Here is an 18,523-nt window from a genome sequence, read left to right as displayed (position 1 = left end):
TTCAGCATTCAGATTGTCAGTGAAAGGATGACTGTGGGCTTTATCCTCTTAGGGAACTTAAAAAATGCAACTTAACCATGATGAGTCATCAGAGGACAACTGTGCGCTTGAGTTACTGGTGTTCACTGCACCCAATCCACCCTACAATGAGACCCCTTCTACTCAACAAGATCCTACTGATTCTTTCTCCACTCCTGCTGTCCCACTACCCTTTCAGGGAGCTACTTCTTCCAGTTACCTCCACTGCTGCCCAGTCAGGTCCCTCTTCTACCACACCTTACAAAACACTAGCAGAATGTTATTCTTCCTCTGTCTCTAGCCCTACTCACTCTAAAGAATCCCAAATAGTGCACTTGCAGATAGCTCAGCCTCTAATGGCAGACAGACAAAGCACATTCTTCTTTGATGTGCATGAGTTTTCCCAAGCTACATAAAAAGGAAATCTTATTCTCTTCTTTCAGATGGCATAAGTTGTGTTCACATCATTTTGTTAATCAATTTCCCATAATTATAGATGGAGATAGTTATTTTGGCCCTCACAAATTTAATCCAGATAAAAATTATACTAGTACTTCTTTAGAGGAAGAGAGTACTACTGTTGATCCCTCAGCTGCACATTGCATCCCTTACATAAAGACCCCAATCCTGCCTACAGGATGATACAGCACCATCCACTATAAATGTGGTGCGCTCTTGGTCTGCTGTGGACTTCCAAACTATTTTGAACTCTCTTCTACCCATTTGCACCAATAAAGCTAAATATGCTAGGACATGTTCAATTACAAAATCCCACTTTAGAAGATCTTAGAGCTGTCTTAGAAACCTTTATTCCAGCTGACCTATTTAAATGTATTTGGCACCATGCCAATATACCAAATCCCATTCTTCAACATACTGTTGTGTGCCCCCCTGTGCCTAACAGGTCCTGCATAAAAGCTGCTATGCAGTGAGAAGATGAGCCCATTAATACCTATTTATGCTGTATGACCAGGGCTTTTGAAGCATTTTCTAGCTATTCTGAACCCACTGAAGAGCCAACAGTGAGTGGTGTCTCAGCTGCTTTTGTAGATGGGTTATTGCCCCCTATTCATGTCCAGCTAAAAAAGGTATGATTAAATTGGACAATTATAGGGTTTTATGTGTTAATCAGGTACAGTATTTAGCTGATTCACTCACCCATGAGAAAAAGACTAACAGGAAAAATTATTAAACATACAGCTTTGGCAGTTCAATGCTTTGCCCCATTTTAGGGGTAGGAACAGGGGAGGGAGAGGAGGATGCAATAGACCTAGGTTTTTTCAACCTCAGTCATCCTTCCCTCAGAAACTCAAAATCAGACTCCACTAGGACCCAGTTCTAGTTTATGTTTTAACTGTGAACAAAATCGTCATTGGAGAGAGAACTATCTTTTCTTACAACTGGTGGATGCATCAACACAACGCACTAATCCATTTGAAGTGCCTTGACATGGTCCACATACTGCCAGACAACAATGGTAACCTCCTACATGGACTTCCCCCATGGCAGCAACCAGCTTGGCATCACAATGCACAGGACAGCCGTGAACAGGAATCACAGCTATTTCCCTTGGAACCTGTATGACAGAAGGATCCATTTGCTAATGTTAAGGTTCAAGATACCAATATCTTTTTTTAATAGATACCCGAGCTACTAGGTCTATGTTAAGTGCATCAGCTGCCCAAAAACTTCCTTTGTCTTGCACTATGGTGTCAGGAGTCAGAGAATCAGGGGTCCCTTTAGACTACCCAGAAATGGTTTCAGTTTCCATTCAGTTGGGACCTCTAACAGACCACTATGTTTTCCCTGTAGGAACTTCTGCACCTCTTAATCTTTTAGGTAGAGATTTTCTTTGCAAATTGCAATGCACACTATTCTGCATGACAGATGGAGTGTTTATACGTGTGCTGGAGGAGTGTCTGGTAATGTAAATGTGTGTTGCCTCAGATCAGTTGGATGAAGATGTTCTCTTTTCTATCCTTACTGAGACAGAACCTGTACAATTGCCAGATGTAGTATTATTAAATACAGTACCCTCACAGTTATGGATGACCCATGATAATGAGGCAGGACTCATTAAAGGTGCCACACCAGTTCAAATTACCTTAAAACCACATGAACCTTTACCCCTGGTGGTGCAATATCCATTCTTGGCAGAGGCGGAAACTGAACCAGTTATTTCAGCATTGCTACAGCAGGGTACCATTGTTCCTATTAGAAGCCCCTGTAATACACCCATTTTTCCAGTAAAAAAAAAAAAAAAAAAAACAGGCAAAGACATTTACAGATTTGTACAAGACCTAAGAGCTGTAAATGCAGTAGTAGTGCCTGCTTCTCCTGTTGCTCCCAATCTACCCACTACACTTAGTTCAACTCCCCTCTCTGCTACGACCTTTTCAGTTACTGACATTTCCTCACATTCTTCTCTATCCCAATTCATTATGATAGTCAGTATTTGTTTGCATTCACATACAGAGGACAGCAATACAATTGGACTCGCTTGACTCAGGGTATGTTGAATCACTCACATTATTTTCAAGAGAAATGAAAAAGCAGTTTGATAAAATACAGTTACCTTGTGGGTCTACTTTAGTGCAGTATGTAGATGATCTTATAGCATCCACTTTTCCAACTGACTGTCAAACTGACACTATTTTTCTTTTAACTAAACTAGCTGAATTAGGGTTCAAAGCAAACTGGTCTAAATTCCAGCTTTGGCAAATGCAGGTTCAGTATTTGGGACATCTAATCTCTGAAAATGCACAACATCTCTTACCCTCCCATATTATTGCTATACAGATAGCACCAGGGGTGACAACTTTAAAACAACTCAGGGGATTTCTTGGGCTAGCAGGCTATTCTAGGCAGTGGATTTCTACTTATGCTGAGGTAGTTAAACTTCTATTATAATTGCTAAAAAAGGACATTCCTGAGCCCCTCCTGTGGCTAACATGTCATGAACAAGCCTTTGTTCAGTTAAAATCTCTTCTTTCAAATCCATTAGCCTTAGTGTTACCAGATTACTCTAAAGTGTTTTATCTTTTCTGTTGTGAATACAATAAGGTAGCATTAGGATTATTTGCTCAGAAGAGGAATGATGGTTTTAGGCCAGTTGCTTATTACAGTACAAATCTTGACTCACTGGCAGCTGCCCACCCCCCTTGCCTTATAGCCGTGGTCACCATTGCTTGACTAGTTGATATAGCAGCAGTACTTGCTCTGGGCCATGATACTTTTGTTGCGGTTCCACATTCTGTTGATGCTTTACTGTTAAAAACTAAAACACAGTATTTCTCTGCTTCAAGGCTTTCCAGGTATGAGCTATTAGATGCCTCCTCTAAATCCCGCTTCTCTTAACCCTACTGCTGATTAGGGTAAATCTCATGATTGTGTTTTTGTGGTTAACAATGTGCTTCCTCCAAGACCTGATCTCTTAGACACATTACTACAGAACCCTGATCTAATTCTTTTTATCAATGAATCCTACAAAAGAAGAAAAGATTGACAATTAACAGTGGCTTTTGTTGTATGCACTAGTAATGATATTTTGTTAACTGGACAATTACAGAGAAATGTTTCAGCTGAAGTAGCTGAATTAGATTGCCATCACTGAAGCTAAACGTGTCACTGTTTATAGTGATTCCAGGTATGTCTGCGGCACTGTGCATGATTTTAGTACCTTGTGGAGAGAGATGGTTACTGATTTTTGCAGGGATGACTATTAAGAATGCTGTTTTTGTTCATAATTTGTGACAAGCTTTACTTTTCCCTAGGGAGGTTGCTGTGATAGTGGGCCTCCCATAAATTGGACTCTTCTTTTGAGTCCTTGGGAAATTCGTTTGCTGACAAAGCAGCATGACAGGCAGCCTTATTAAATCCTGTTCAGACTTCTTTTCAGCAGCCTCTTCAAGTTGAAAACATACCTGTATCATTGCAAAATGGACTGTCTTTCAAAACCAAGCTGACCACTGAAAGGGTAAGGTGGATCCATGACAGCTGCTGTCATTCCTCAGACTCACTTCCATATGGAAGGTTATTAGCTTTATGAGCTTTTTTACCTCAATTGGCATGGGCTTATAATTTCCCATCTGGGAAAAAATACATTATTAAAATAACTTTTAACAGACCCCTTATGTTTCAGAGGTCGTTCAGCATTTTGTAAATACTTGTAATATGTGTCTTTCTTTTAATGTTTCTAAATCTGTTACTGTCCCCAAGCAATATATTAAGAAGCCTTGGGGACCTTTTCATTGTGTTCAATGGGACTTTATTGAGTTACCACTAAGTGTAAAGTTTAAGTATGTATTAGTTATTAGAAAAAACAAACTTGCCACTGAACGAAGTACCCACTGAGTAAGTAATCCAAATCACAGAACAAAGACCAAAGTGGTACACCAGGCAGACGAAATGGACGAAAAAGCAGTATTCACTTCACTTCTTTATTCCAAAAAACAGAGTAAGCGCTTTCACGTTAAACATTAACGCTTCATCAGACTTCAACTATACCAAAGAGTTCATCACTTTTAAATATCATTGTCAATCAAATAATTAAGTGATTAATAAACATTTAAAGATATCTCATCCAATAAAATATCACTGTAGTTGTCATATAAAATCATGCATTAACAAATGCACCAACGTAAAAATATGTATTTAACTGGTTAGATTGTCAACAATAGAGATGTCTAATGTTGCTGTTTCAGAATAAATATATAAAGAAATATAACATTAGAACTATATTTTTCCATATAACCATATGAAAACTAATAACAAGAATGGAACATATATATAAATATGTAACACATTATCTAAACATAAAAAATAACAAATAAAAAATAAAAAATAACTAACAATTTAAAGCCATACAGTAGGAACAAATATATAAAACTTATAATTGATAAAGAGACTTATAAAAATGTCTTTCAGTTTAAAAACTTGCAAAGAATTAGTGCTTGAGTGAACGTGCTGAAAGGAATGGTTTGAGTGTTACTTTGTTATTCAAACCAAGTCCCTGAGAGGCCTGTAGCCTAATAATCCACTTATTCTCAAGCTCCTCAGTATAATTTTTTATGTTACCTAGTCTACATGTTTTATGCACCAATTGAATGGCGCTGAAGCTAAACTTATGATTGATTCCATGTATTAATGTGTGCTTGGCCAGTGCATTATTTTCATTCTCCTTATTGATTGCATAAAGATGTTCCCTAATCCTTTCACGCAAGGTTCTATTTGTCATACCTACATAGAAACATTTGCAGATCTGACATTCTGCTAAATATATGAGATCTCGAGATCTGCAATCAGCATAAAAGTCAAAAGTAAATTCATATCCCGTTGTCGGATGTACATAAGTATTACCTTTATTACCATTGTAGATATATGCACATTGCTTGCATGACCTACATGGAAAAGTGCCCTTCCGTTGAGACAACGGAGTCACCTTGGAATGTGTGGATTCATAACAAAGAAGTCTCTTTAGAGACTTCATGTTCCTGTATGTGAAACCTGGTCGTGTGTCTATAAGATTGCTAATATTTTCATCCATCAATAGTATCTTCCAATTACTTTCAATAATATGTTTAATTTGTGTATTTCTATTAGTGTAGGGAATGACTAATCTATTCTGATGATTAGTCTGATGATTCCTGTTGCCTATAATGTCTTTTCTCGAACTCTGTGTCCTATAAAAATATGGTAAGGCTTTATCTGACCTTTCTTTAGTACATTGTTCGATGACTTCATGGATCTCTGCCTTATCGTAGCCCCTAGCTATAAAGTTGTCTTGTAAAATCTTCTGTTGTACTTCATAGTCTTCATTTCTAGTGGTTAGTCTAGATACCCTATAGGCTTGACCCTTGACAATATTGGGATAAATATGTCTAGGGTGCATGCTGTTATGGTGGAGCAGACTGTTTTTCCAACAGCTTTTCCTGTATAAAACAGTGTGAATACCTTTATAGCTATTATTAACAGTAACATCTAAGAACTCTATATGGTCAGTAGCATAAGTATGTTCAAAGACCAAAAAAGTTGTGGTACCACTAATATAAGTTATGAAATCATTCAGTAACTCCACTGTGCCACTCCATACAAAAAACACATCATCTACAAACCTTCCATAATATTTTACATAATCAAAATAGTTGCTACAGGTTAATAAATAAGTGTTCTCCCAGTACGCCATGACTAAATTGGCGTACGAATTGGCACAGGGTGTGCCCATTGCTACACCCTTGCCTTGTAGGTAATATGTTTCTTCGTAGCAAAGTACATTGTTTTCCAAGACAAGTTCAGGAATTGACATCAACCTAATGACTTTATTGTTACACATTCCTTGTTCTAATAATAATAGTCTCACGTAGTCTATCCCGATGTTATTGGGAATGGAAGTGAATAGTGACCTTACATCTAAGGTGACTAAATAATCAGTAATATCTATAGGTGTCGTTGTATTAATTTCAGCCAAATCTTCCAAAAAATGTTGCGTATCCCTTAATATATGTCTAATCCCATTGATAATGGGTTTAAATTGCTTATCTAAATAAATGGACATAGATTCAGTTAACCATCCCTTACTGGATACGATTGGTCTTAAGGGAGGGTCAGACATATCTTTGTGTATTTTTGGAAGACCCCTGAAAGTAGGCACTAGGGGTTTCTCAATCAGAAAATAATTGTATAGCTCAATATCGATCATACCACTCAATAGTAGGTCATATAGATTGTCATGTACTCTGTTGATCAGTTTATTTAAACTAATTCCATCAAGCTTACTGTATGTCATCTCATCAGCTAATAACAACTTGATCTTAGTGGAGTAATCCATCTTGTCCATGACAACGATGGCACCTCCCTTATCTGCTTGTCTAATGACAATCTCAGTGTTGTTCTGCAAGCTTAATAATGCCAAATGCTCATCCTTGGTCATGTTATAGAAACCACTTTTAGCATTACGCTGTGCATATAGATCAAATAAATCCTTCTCACAAGCTCGTTCAAAGGCTTCTAAAACTGGGTTACATGGCGGTATAAAAGTAGATGGTTTCTTAAATACATTTACTGTAGAAGTATGTCTATTGTCTGCACCAAACAGCAATTTTAAAGATACATTCTAGTAAAAAACTTTATGTCCAAAATGACATCAGTAACATCAGTGTGACACGAAAGGATAAAACTAAGACCTTTACCCAACACACATAATTCACACTCATTCAATTTATACCTGAAAATATTGTAAACTAAATGTTCATTGCTGGTTTCAAAGTTCTCTTCTGTTGTTCTACAATTTCTTCTGTGTTCTTCCTTTTCCTTGTTTGATGGGGAGACCAAATTCTCCTCTCTTGCTGATTGAATGGAAGTGGAAATGCTAAAAAATGTTCAAGCCCCAGCGAAGCATTTCCTCCTTCGTTTGGAGCAACAACAGATGAAGAAAGTGAAACTTTCTGATGTGTATCACTGTCCTTAGTGCTATCTTGGTTTACAGGTGAGTGTAATATCGTAATAGCGTCGTCGTTCATTCCTGAGTGCACTAAGGCTTGTGTGGTAAGCTGTTTAGAAGGACGCTTCACTGTTTGAGAAAAAGTAGCCTTAGGGCGTACTGACGGTTGTGCGGGATCCCCCGACGTAGCTGTCATGACATCATTTCCTACAGCTCCATGTGAAGTTGTAGGTGCTTTAATTGGTTGCTGTGGACAACTCCCCTTCATATCACGAACTGTATCTGGATTGCGTTTAAAGTTATTGTTTATAGCCTTATCCCTTGGCCAAGAAAAAATATTACTATTCTGGAAATCAAAATAGTCTCGCTCAAGTTTTCTTTTTTTATCCTGTAATGCTTTAAGGTCTATAGTGGAAATCATGTTACGCAAATCACTGTATAGTATACTCAACTGAGTCGCACTCAACATACATTTCAATTCTTGTTCTGTTGTCTCAATCTCAGCGGTCAAATCTTTCTCAATTATTTCATATTGCTCAATAAGTAATTTTATATAACCAAAACTAGTGTCTAAATTAAGCTTTTCCCACTTCGACAGCAGTTCTGGATAACTGCTGCCGAAAGTAGGCATTTTGAGGACACGTACACCTCTCGGCACCAGACGAAAATTGAGGCAAGCCTCCATATGTTGTTTTTGCCACTGGATATTCTTTAGTTTTTGTACCTTATTTTCAAGTTTTCTGGTTACCAAAATAACATCAATACCATTCCTTACACCAGTCTCCTTGTCATGAGTAAAATCTTTTGATGTTAATTTGAGCAAGGGATTAGTTGACATCGTAAAAAGTCCATTTAGAGAACAACAGTTCTCCGGTAGTGAATCTACCGGTGCAGGAAACACCTCATTGATAGCTTTATCACCTGCCATGTCTCAGTGGCGTAGTACGAACCCAAAATCAGAAAAAACAAACTTGCCACTGAACGAAGTACCCACTGAGTAAGTAATCCAAATCACAGAACAAAGACCAAAGTGGTACACCAGGCAGACGAAATGGACGAAAAAGCAGTATTCACTTCACTTCTTTATTCCAAAAAACAGAGTAAGCGCTTTCACGTTAAACATTAACGCTTCATCAGACTTCAACTATACCAAAGAGTTCATCACTTTTAAATATCATTGTCAATCAAATAATTAAGTGATTAATAAACATTTAAAGATATCTCATCCAATAAAATATCACTGTAGTTGTCATATAAAATCATGCATTAACAAATGCACCAATGTAAAAATATGTATTTAACTGGTTAGATTGTCAACAATAGAGATGTCTAATGTTGTTGTTTCAGAATAAATATATAAAGAAATATAACATTAGAACTATATTTTTCCATATAACCATATGAAAACTAATAACAAGAATGGAACATATATATAAATATGTAACACATTATCTAAACATAAAAAATAACAAATAAAAAATAAAAAATAAAAAATAACTAACAATTTAAAGCCATACAGTAGGAACAAATATATAAAACTTATAATTGATAAAGAGACTTATAAAAATGTCTTTCAGTTTAAAAACTTGCAAAGAATTAGTGCTTGAGTGAACGTGCTGAAAGGAATGGTTTGAGTGTTACTTTGTTATTCAAACCAAGTCCCTGAGAGGCCTGTAGCCTAATAATCCACTTATTCTCAAGCTCCTCAGTATAAATGATGTGTTTTTTGTATGGAGTGGCACAGTGGAGTTACTGAATGATTTCATAACTTATATTAATGGTACCACAACTTTTTTGGTCTTTGAACATACTTATGCTACTGACCATATAGAGTTCTTAGATGTTACTGTTAATAATAGCTATAAAGGTATTCACACTGTGTTATACAGGAAAAGCTGTTGGAAAAACAGTCTGCTCCACCGTAACAGCATGCACCCTAGACATATTTATCCCAATATTGTCAAGGGTCAAGCCTATAGGGTATCTAGACTAACCACTAGAAATGAAGACTATGAAGTACAACAGAAGATTTTACAAGACAACTTTATAGCTAGGGGCTACGATAAGGCAGAGATCCATGAAGTCATCGAACAATGTACTAAAGAAAGGTCAGATAAAGCCTTACCATATTTTTATAGGACACAGAGTTCGAGAAAAGACATTATAGGCAACAGGAATCATCAGACTAATCATCAGAATAGATTAGTCATTCCCTACACTAATAGAAATACACAAATTAAATATATTATTGAAAGTAATTGGAAGATACTATTGATGGATGAAAATATTAGCAATCTTATAGACATACGACCAGGTTTCACATACAGGAACATGAAGTCTCTAAAGAGACTTCTTTGTTATGAATCCACACATTCCAAGGTGACTCCGTTGTCTCAACGGAAGGGCACTTTTCCATGTAGGTCATGCAAGCAATGTGCATATATCTACAATGGTAATAAAGGTAATACTTATGTACATCCGACAATGGGATATGAATTTACTTTTGACTTTTATGCTGATTGCAGATCTCGAGATCTCATATATTTAGCAGAATGTCAGATCTGCAAATGTTTCTATGTAGGTATGACAAATAGAACCTTGCGTGAAAGGATTAGGGAACATCTTTATGCAATCAATAAGGAGAATGAAAATAATGCACTGGCCAAGCACACATTAATACATGGAATCAATCATAAGTTTAGCTTCAGGGCCATTCAATTGATGCATAAAACATGTAGACTAGGTAACATAAAAAATTATACTGAGGAGCTTGAGAATAAGTGGATTATTAGGCTACAGGCCTCTCAGGGACTTGGTTTGAATAACAAAGTAACACTCAAACCATTCCTTTCAGCACGTTCACTCAAGCACTAATTCTTTGCAAGTTTTTAAACTGAAAGACATTTTTATAAGTCTCTTTATCAATTATAAGTTTTATATATTTGTTCCTACTGTATGGCTTTAAATTGTTAGTTATTTTTTATTTTTTATTTGTTATTTTTTATGTTTAGATAATGTGTTACATATTTATATATATGTTCCATTCTTGTTATTAGTTTTCATATGGTTATATGGAAAAATATAGTTCTAATGTTATATTTCTTTATATATTTATTCTGAAACAACAACATTAGACATCTCTATTGTTGACAATCTAACCAGTTAAATACATATTTTTACATTGGTGCATTTGTTAATGCATGATTTTATATGACAACTACAGTGATATTTTATTGGATGAGATATCTTTAAATGTTTATTAATCACTTAATTATTTGATTGACAATGATATTTAAAAGTGATGAACTCTTTGGTATAGTTGAAGTCTGATGAAGCGTTAATGTTTAACGTGAAAGCGCTTACTCTGTTTTTTGGAATAAAGAAGTGAAGTGAATACTGCTTTTTCGTCCATTTCGTCTGCCTGGTGTACCACTTTGGTCTTTGTTCTATGTATTAGTTATTGTTGATGTTTTTTTCTGGATGGGTAGAAGCATACCCATGTATTAAAAATGATGCGGCTACTGTGGCCAAAAGGTTGATTTCTGAACTAATACCCTAGTTTGGGATTCCACGTTGCATACAATCTGACAGGGGCATGCATTTTACAGGTCAAACAGTGCAACACATTTGTAAAGTGCTTAATACCAATCTTCAGTTTCACTGCCCTCACAGGCCTCTGGCTTCAGGCATAATAGAACTGGTAAATCAGACATTAAAGACTAAATTATCAAAGCTTACTGCAGAAACAGGATTGAAATGGCCAAAAGCACTGCCTTTGGTACTGTTTACTTTCTGGAATGCAGTTATTGATCCCCAGAAATTCTCCCCACATGAAATTCTCAATGGGCGGCCTATGAGAATGACAGCCACACCCCTGCCTACAAACCTTAAGTTGCACTTTAATCAATGAAGTAATGCCTAACTATTGTAAACAACATATTTCTGTTCTGCAGGTAATTTCTGCCTAGCTCCAGCCTGATCCAGATGCGACAGATGACATCCACCCAGGTGATTAGGTATACGTTCGATCCTTCCCCAGATGCCACTCCCTCCAGCCCCCATGGAAAAGCCCATTTTTCATGCTCCTCACAACAGCTACAGCCAACAGACTCAAAGGGTCTTCAACCCGGATCCATGTTCACAAAGCAGTTCTGAATGAGGGAAGTCAGCCTATTTCTTTTAACTCCCCTGCTGCAGCATCTCGTACCAGAAGAAAAAAACAGACAGTCTGGGGAAAGAAATGGTCACTGATGCTTTGGGACCAGTGGAAAAGGCCATTTTCCCAGAGTCAGGTGACCAAGTGCTGCTCATGGGAGGCAAACAACTGCAGCCTTTGGGGAATGTGTTTGGAGTTCAACAGTGAGCTATTCCCGCAAACCACACTTGTGCCTGGACATCTGTGAGGATCCACTCCAACCCCACCCAGCTTGGTCTTAGTGCCTGATTATTGCTTTGATGACTGCAATTGTTATTTTTGTTCTACTGCTGCACTTCATGATTCTTGCAGGAACTGTAAGTATTGTTCACCCTTTTAATAAGAGACTGCAGAGACTGACAACACCTAAACTGAAACAAAAAGTGGCAAACTGGCATCTCTCTTTTAATACATTTGATGCCATTCTACAGGCTTATGAAGTGACAATGTGAGCATTTGTTGGGTTTGTGCAGCCATACCTTCATTATATGGGGGCCTGCCTTTTCCAGCAACAGTAGAAAATTATTATTCAATGTGTAACAAAGTTGCATCTTATAAAAAGACTAAGGCAGCCACTTTTGTCATTCGCAACATACCTTTCAAGCCAGAACATAGCAGGACTAATTTTCTACTGTTGGCCCGGAAGCAAGTAGATGTATTTCTTGTTATAAACCAGATAATCATTCTGTACATGACAGTCTTCTTAGCAATGTGAAAGTAGGGAAAAGTAGTTGCCTTTTTACTATCACATCTTATGATACAACTGAGATTGAATGAATGGCAAAATTTAACAACACAAAAATGTCTTGGCTTGCAGAAAATCTGAATGATTCTGGTGTGACTTTTTGCATTATGCAAGGCTTCCTGACTATAAAATTTTCAAAGACAAATTATGGTTAGTAGCAGATTGGGTAATAAACTCAAAATATACTTTAACCCCTTCGAAAGACTATTATTACATATGCAGAAAAAGTGTGTATAAATAGCTGCTACAGAATTGGAGCAGAAGTTGCTTCATTGGTTATATAGCCCCTGTTATTCGACATGCCACCAGTCTACTCAGTGGACAAATTCGTAATGCCAGAGAGATTCAGACTGTACAAAATCTAATTGGCAAAATTGATGCTTCATGGATATATCATCATCACTTCAAACAGGCTGCCTTCAAAGGACTTTCTCATATGGACCTTGGTAATGATGTTATTTCTGGGGCTGGTATATTTCCTGCTTATGAGGCTCCAAAATCAATTTGGGAACTGAGAAAGCTTTCTAAACTGTTAGAACTGCTACATTCGAATCAATTAACTTGATTACTATAGAGTTCAGTGGTGTAGTACTGCAGAACAAATGGCTTGCGTCAAAAGGGAGTATGTGCACGAGGAATGCTGTACTTTTATTCATGATAATGAGCATGCAATATGTAGCCATTTGCAAATCATTCCAAAAGTGGCCAAGCTATCAAATGCTAAAGAGGCAGAAAGCTCCCAATGGGCCTGGCTGACTAACTTGTTCTCTGGATGGGGAGGCAGTGTTTTGAAGTTTATTACACTTATTGCTATTATTATGATTTTATTTTTGCTCTTATTTCTATATAAGACTTGAACAACTAAGCTTAGTGTATCTCAGTCTAACATTGCATTACAGAATATACATATTAGTAGTTTTGAAAATGTGCCATTTACCAATCATGCCAATGAAAGTCATATGGAGAAGGAAAATGAAAAGTCAGTATTTGAAGGGTTTGATCAAATGTATGATAACATTTTTGGACTGGGAAAGGAATTTTTTTAATGAATGTGATGCTTTCTATGTATCAAATGGGCAGATTGTAAAGGGTTAAAAGTGCATATTATAGAGAAGGCTGGTGTACATGACTACAGATGCGTCCTGAAGGTATGGAAAAGTACTACAAGAAAAGTTTTGTTTCTTGAGCCTGAGGCAGCATTTCTTGTTAGACGTGTAGCAAAAAGGAAACTCATTCCTTATTAGGTAAAAACATAGATGACAAGTATAAAATGTATTATTTGCTAAATTTGTCATTTTCCTGTTGGATATGTGGTAGTGATCTGATGGATGAATGGCACTGTCTAGTTATTTTCTATGGGATGTTAACAGTGGTCTCACAGATAGTTTATTACTTTGATAAGAGTTTTCTACAAAGTACCCATGAATTCCTTTGTTCGGGGAGACATGACTTCATGAGTACCGTCTCTCGCACATGTGTATTTTGTACTATAATAAAGAATTCTGCTTTGATCTGCCAAGAGACCGAAGTATTTATTTAAACCTTAACACAGTATTCAAGTACTCTAGATAAGGGTCTTCCAAGTTGACAGTATCTATGTCAACTTAACAGTTTTGACATGTTAAGAAAAGTTTAATTATTGGTCTGTCTTAGGCATTAATTATCTCAACAATTTTCTATATAAAAAGTGGGTATTGAATTCAAAGTATAATTGGTGAAATGGAGTAAAATATGTCAAAATGTACCTGGGGATAGATTCTGGGTGTCTAACTTACGTAATAATAAATAAATAAATAAAAGGCATTCTTTTATACAGTCCATGATGATGACACTAAAGCAGGAAAAATAACTTCTACTGTTGAAAAGTTTATGATCCTACAGTCAAATTTGGCACAGTTAGTAGACATCAGAAAGTAAACTGCAGATAAACTGTGTTAAAGCTAGCATCACATCCTTGGGGCCTAAAGTCACTGATAAAGTGCAGACTGTACAAATTACAGTTGTGTAAGATTTTACCATAATGGCAGCTGTCCTATTTCTTACTGTTGCAGTATTCTTTATATTATGGATATCCTGCCAAGGATAGCCTAACATCCAGCCAGTATACCTAAGCCATTACAGTTTCCCAGCATTGAACGTCAATGCAAGGTGCAAGGTACATATGTGATGCACTGCCTAATCTTCAGAAGTGCCCCAGGAGAACCAGAGCAACCCCAAAGAAACAATAACATGCACATCCAGGAAGGGAAACAGAAGAAGATAGGCATGCAAGAGAAAACCCTGTACATATTACATGCCTTTAAATCCTCTGCTGCTCCTATAGCTTCCGCTAACCTGCGACTTCTTCTGCTATTTTTCTTTTCCTATTAATGTACGATATGGTGCTATGATGTATATATTGTACATTATTTTGTATGCTGTTACTTGGTCTGCTTTCTCTGACGGTTTTGTACTATGTATGCTTAGTTTAGGTACAACTTGCTCATTGTAATATCTGATATGTTACTTTTTTTTTCTTTTTGTACTACTGGAGCTTTTCTCCTCGGGTCTCTGCCAAAAAAGGGCTTTTTGCCCAGTCAGACTAACCCAGTTAACAAATGTCAAATAAATAAATAAAATAAACCTCTCAGCCAGCAATAGAGTAACAAAAAATAAAAGGAGGCAGAAGGGACAGACCAACTACTGCAACAGTGAGAAGTAGGACATCCACTGTTATGGTAAGATCTTACACAACTATCTTATGTCATTCCTTATCACTGTTGCAGTATTCTTTATGCTTGGGAAAGTATAAAAGATATTATAAAGTATGGGAGAAGGAGGACAAAAAAACAACCCTCCACAAACCCATGAAGGATAGCCCAGACAATTCCTGCACTAGGCCTGGAAATGACATCCAACTTGTACTGCTTGGTAACAGTGTGGACAGAAGACCAAGTAACAGCTTCCAAAATGGATCTGCTATCCAGACCCTAGAAAAAGCTGCAAATGGGGTTACTGCCTTGGTAGAATACACATGAACCAAAGAGGAAATTAGGCTGACATAAAAAGAAAAACAAAAGGAAATGGCCTTAAGAGACCCAGGAGGAGATGGTTTGCTTAGATACTGCCAAACCAAAGGAAACAAAAAAGTTGCTCAGATTCTCTGATGCATTTTTATTTATGCAAGTACTATCTCAGCTGTTTATGTAAATCCAAGGTGTATTGCACCTTTTCAAGAGAAGGAAAATGGAGCAAAGATGAACAAACTGATTCAAGGACAAATTAACCACCTTCAGCATAAAGGAAGGACTTATATGAAGAGGTACCCTGTCTTTATCAAAAAACAAAACAGGAGAAACCACCATGAGAACTTGGGAGTTTAGAAACCCACTTGCCAGTAAAAGTAACAGCCACCAACAATACAGTCTTCCAGGTACAATTCTGCAAGAAAGAAGAAAAGGCAGGCTTAAAAGGGGACTGAATCAATTTTTTCAAGAAGAAAATTAATGTACCAAGGAGGAGGAATAAGCTTTCTTGGGGGCCTGATATGAAGGAAGCTTTTTAGGAATAATTGTTCGACTTCAAAACAAGAAGCCAAATTATAGTTAAGATTAATCATTTGAGATTGACTAAAGTGGATTATTAAACTTTTAAGTTATAATGAGAAAAAGTAGTTTAAAAGGTATAATATATAACTAAGATAGTAATCTTTAATTTTTTTAACTTATATACATTATATTAATTATTTGTATGTCACTGCAGCTTTTGTCTAATTCTTGATGAAATTTTGGGTTTGGTTGACAGAAAGATAGTCTGGTAGTTTGTCTATTTGATAGGTTGTGTTTTATTAGTTTTATATATATATATATATATATATATATATATATATATATATATATATATATATATACTATACACACACATAGTTGTAGATGCGTTTCTGTTCTTTTTGCTTAGGAGTGTTAGTAGTTTAGTTTGTTGAAAGGAGTAATTAAAAAAATACAGAAAGTTAAGATAGTGTTGGAACATACCTCTCAACTGTCCAGATTTTTGTAGAATGTCCAGAATTTTGCCTCATATTTTTTGGTCTGTCCCTCTCAAAATTTGTGGTTGTCTGGCAAATCTCCTAGGACTGAATTCACTAAAAATAACATATATTTAAGTTTCAGACTTGTTATCCTTCAGAAATTGCAGGCCAACACAAATATTGTAATTCAAGCAACTTTCTAAGTTTATAAAAGCAATATTTAAAATCTGTCCTTATTTTTGGGCCTTTACCCCAGCACTATTTTAGCCTTTATCCAGATTTCTTGTACTAAGAGGTTGAGAAGTATGTGTTACAGGTATACATTAGAGTCTTATATACAACATTAATATGGTGGTCAGATGTATCATATCTCTTGGTAAAAACTAAATGGATTAAACAAGGGCGAAAAAGGAAAGCACTGATGAAGTATTTAAAATTAAATAAATAATACATCATATTCTTGCAGGAGACTCACTTGATAAAAATATACAATATCTAAATAATTTAGGCTATGAAATGTTATCATCTGCTTCTTTTAACAGTGTAGAGGAACTGCCATACTTTGGAGAAAATCTACTCTAATGCCTAGGGTCATGAAATCTGTTAATGATCCCAAAGGAATGCATATATTCAAAGTAATTAAATATAATAGCAAACTTTATACACTAGCTAATTTTACTAAATCCCTGGAATAGGTGCAAGAGTGGTTAAGGGTCACTTAAACTTATTACAAAATCATTGGAAGGGTAGTCTAATTTTAGATGGAGATTTTAAATGTATATCTAGTATGAAAGATACAACTGAACAGAAGAAAGCTAAAATTCTAGCTTCAGCTAAAGCTCTAAATAAATGAATTAGTAATAATAATTTAGCTGATTTAATAGTAAGAGCAGAAGATAAGTCATTATTTTTCATTCATTACTCTTATGCACATGGGATGCAAACTAGAACTGAGAGGATTTATGCCTCCACAGATTTCCTTAATAAAGTTAAGTATTTTAAAACTATTCCAAGTCCTTTATCTGATCATAATGCATAAAGTATTAACACACCAATGGATTTAAGGAAATTTCAGATTATTCAAAGAATTCCAAAATATGTGAAGACATCAAAAGAATTTATAAGTTACCTTAAGGATCAAATTGAGAGCTTTTTATCTTTGAATGATGTGGCCAGGTTATTTATATATATATATATATATATATATATATATATATATATATATATATATATATATATATATATACACACACATATACATACATTAGTGACAGGGAATGATGATATTTGTCTATCAGAAAACCTTCAGTCTACAGAAAAAGGCATCACCTTTCCAATGGAGAAGGTAGAAAAAAGCGGCAAGGGGCAGGTGAAAAGGAAGAAATCAAAACTGAACATGGAAGGATTGAAGAACATTATTGTAAGAAAAAAGAAGAGAAAGACAGATGTGGACTACATGGCTCAAGCTGTGGATTTACAATGCCAGCTGGATGAGAATTTAATACACAATGAAAACAGTGGTCTTAATAAGACTAATATTGATGAAGATCTATCCTTTGTAACAATTGATAGAGCAGATATTACTGAATTAGAAGCTGAAGATTCTTCAGAGTTGGCCAGCAAAGATATTCTTGCAATTGATTTGCAGAGATGATAATGAACATTGAGAAGTAGGTTGCCAGGACCAAAAATAGAAAATGTGAAACAAGCCTTGGAATACCTTAATGTAAGGAAGTATGGATCTGTTTTTATTCATGTTGGTACAAATGATGTCACCCACAAATATTCTCTGATTGTTAGTAAGGAACTGACACAGCTCTCTTAGATAGTACAGCTTGTACTGGGGTTAGGATATATTTTTTCACAAATCACCTACAGAAAGGATAGTCAGGTCACTGTGAATGAAAATATTTTTTAGATAAACACCTACATGGAAAAAAATGTCCTGTTTTAAGAAATGGAAATGTGTAGCGCATTCAAGCCTTGTTTTGGGCACACGTGTTAAGGCAAGATGGTGTGCATTTGTCAAGATCAGGGAAGAGAATTTTTGCAGGAGATATTATGCAATATTTTACAAACACTAGGCAGGATTTTTCCCAGGTCGAAAATGTAACAGTTTAC

The sequence above is a fragment of the Protopterus annectens genome, chromosome 12.part0 (assembly GCF_019279795.1).
Source record: "Protopterus annectens isolate FY-2018-M chromosome 12.part0, PAN1.0, whole genome shotgun sequence".
Classification (NCBI taxonomy): domain Eukaryota; kingdom Metazoa; phylum Chordata; order Ceratodontiformes; family Protopteridae; genus Protopterus; species Protopterus annectens.
Note: the sequence above shows the minus strand (reverse complement) of the source record.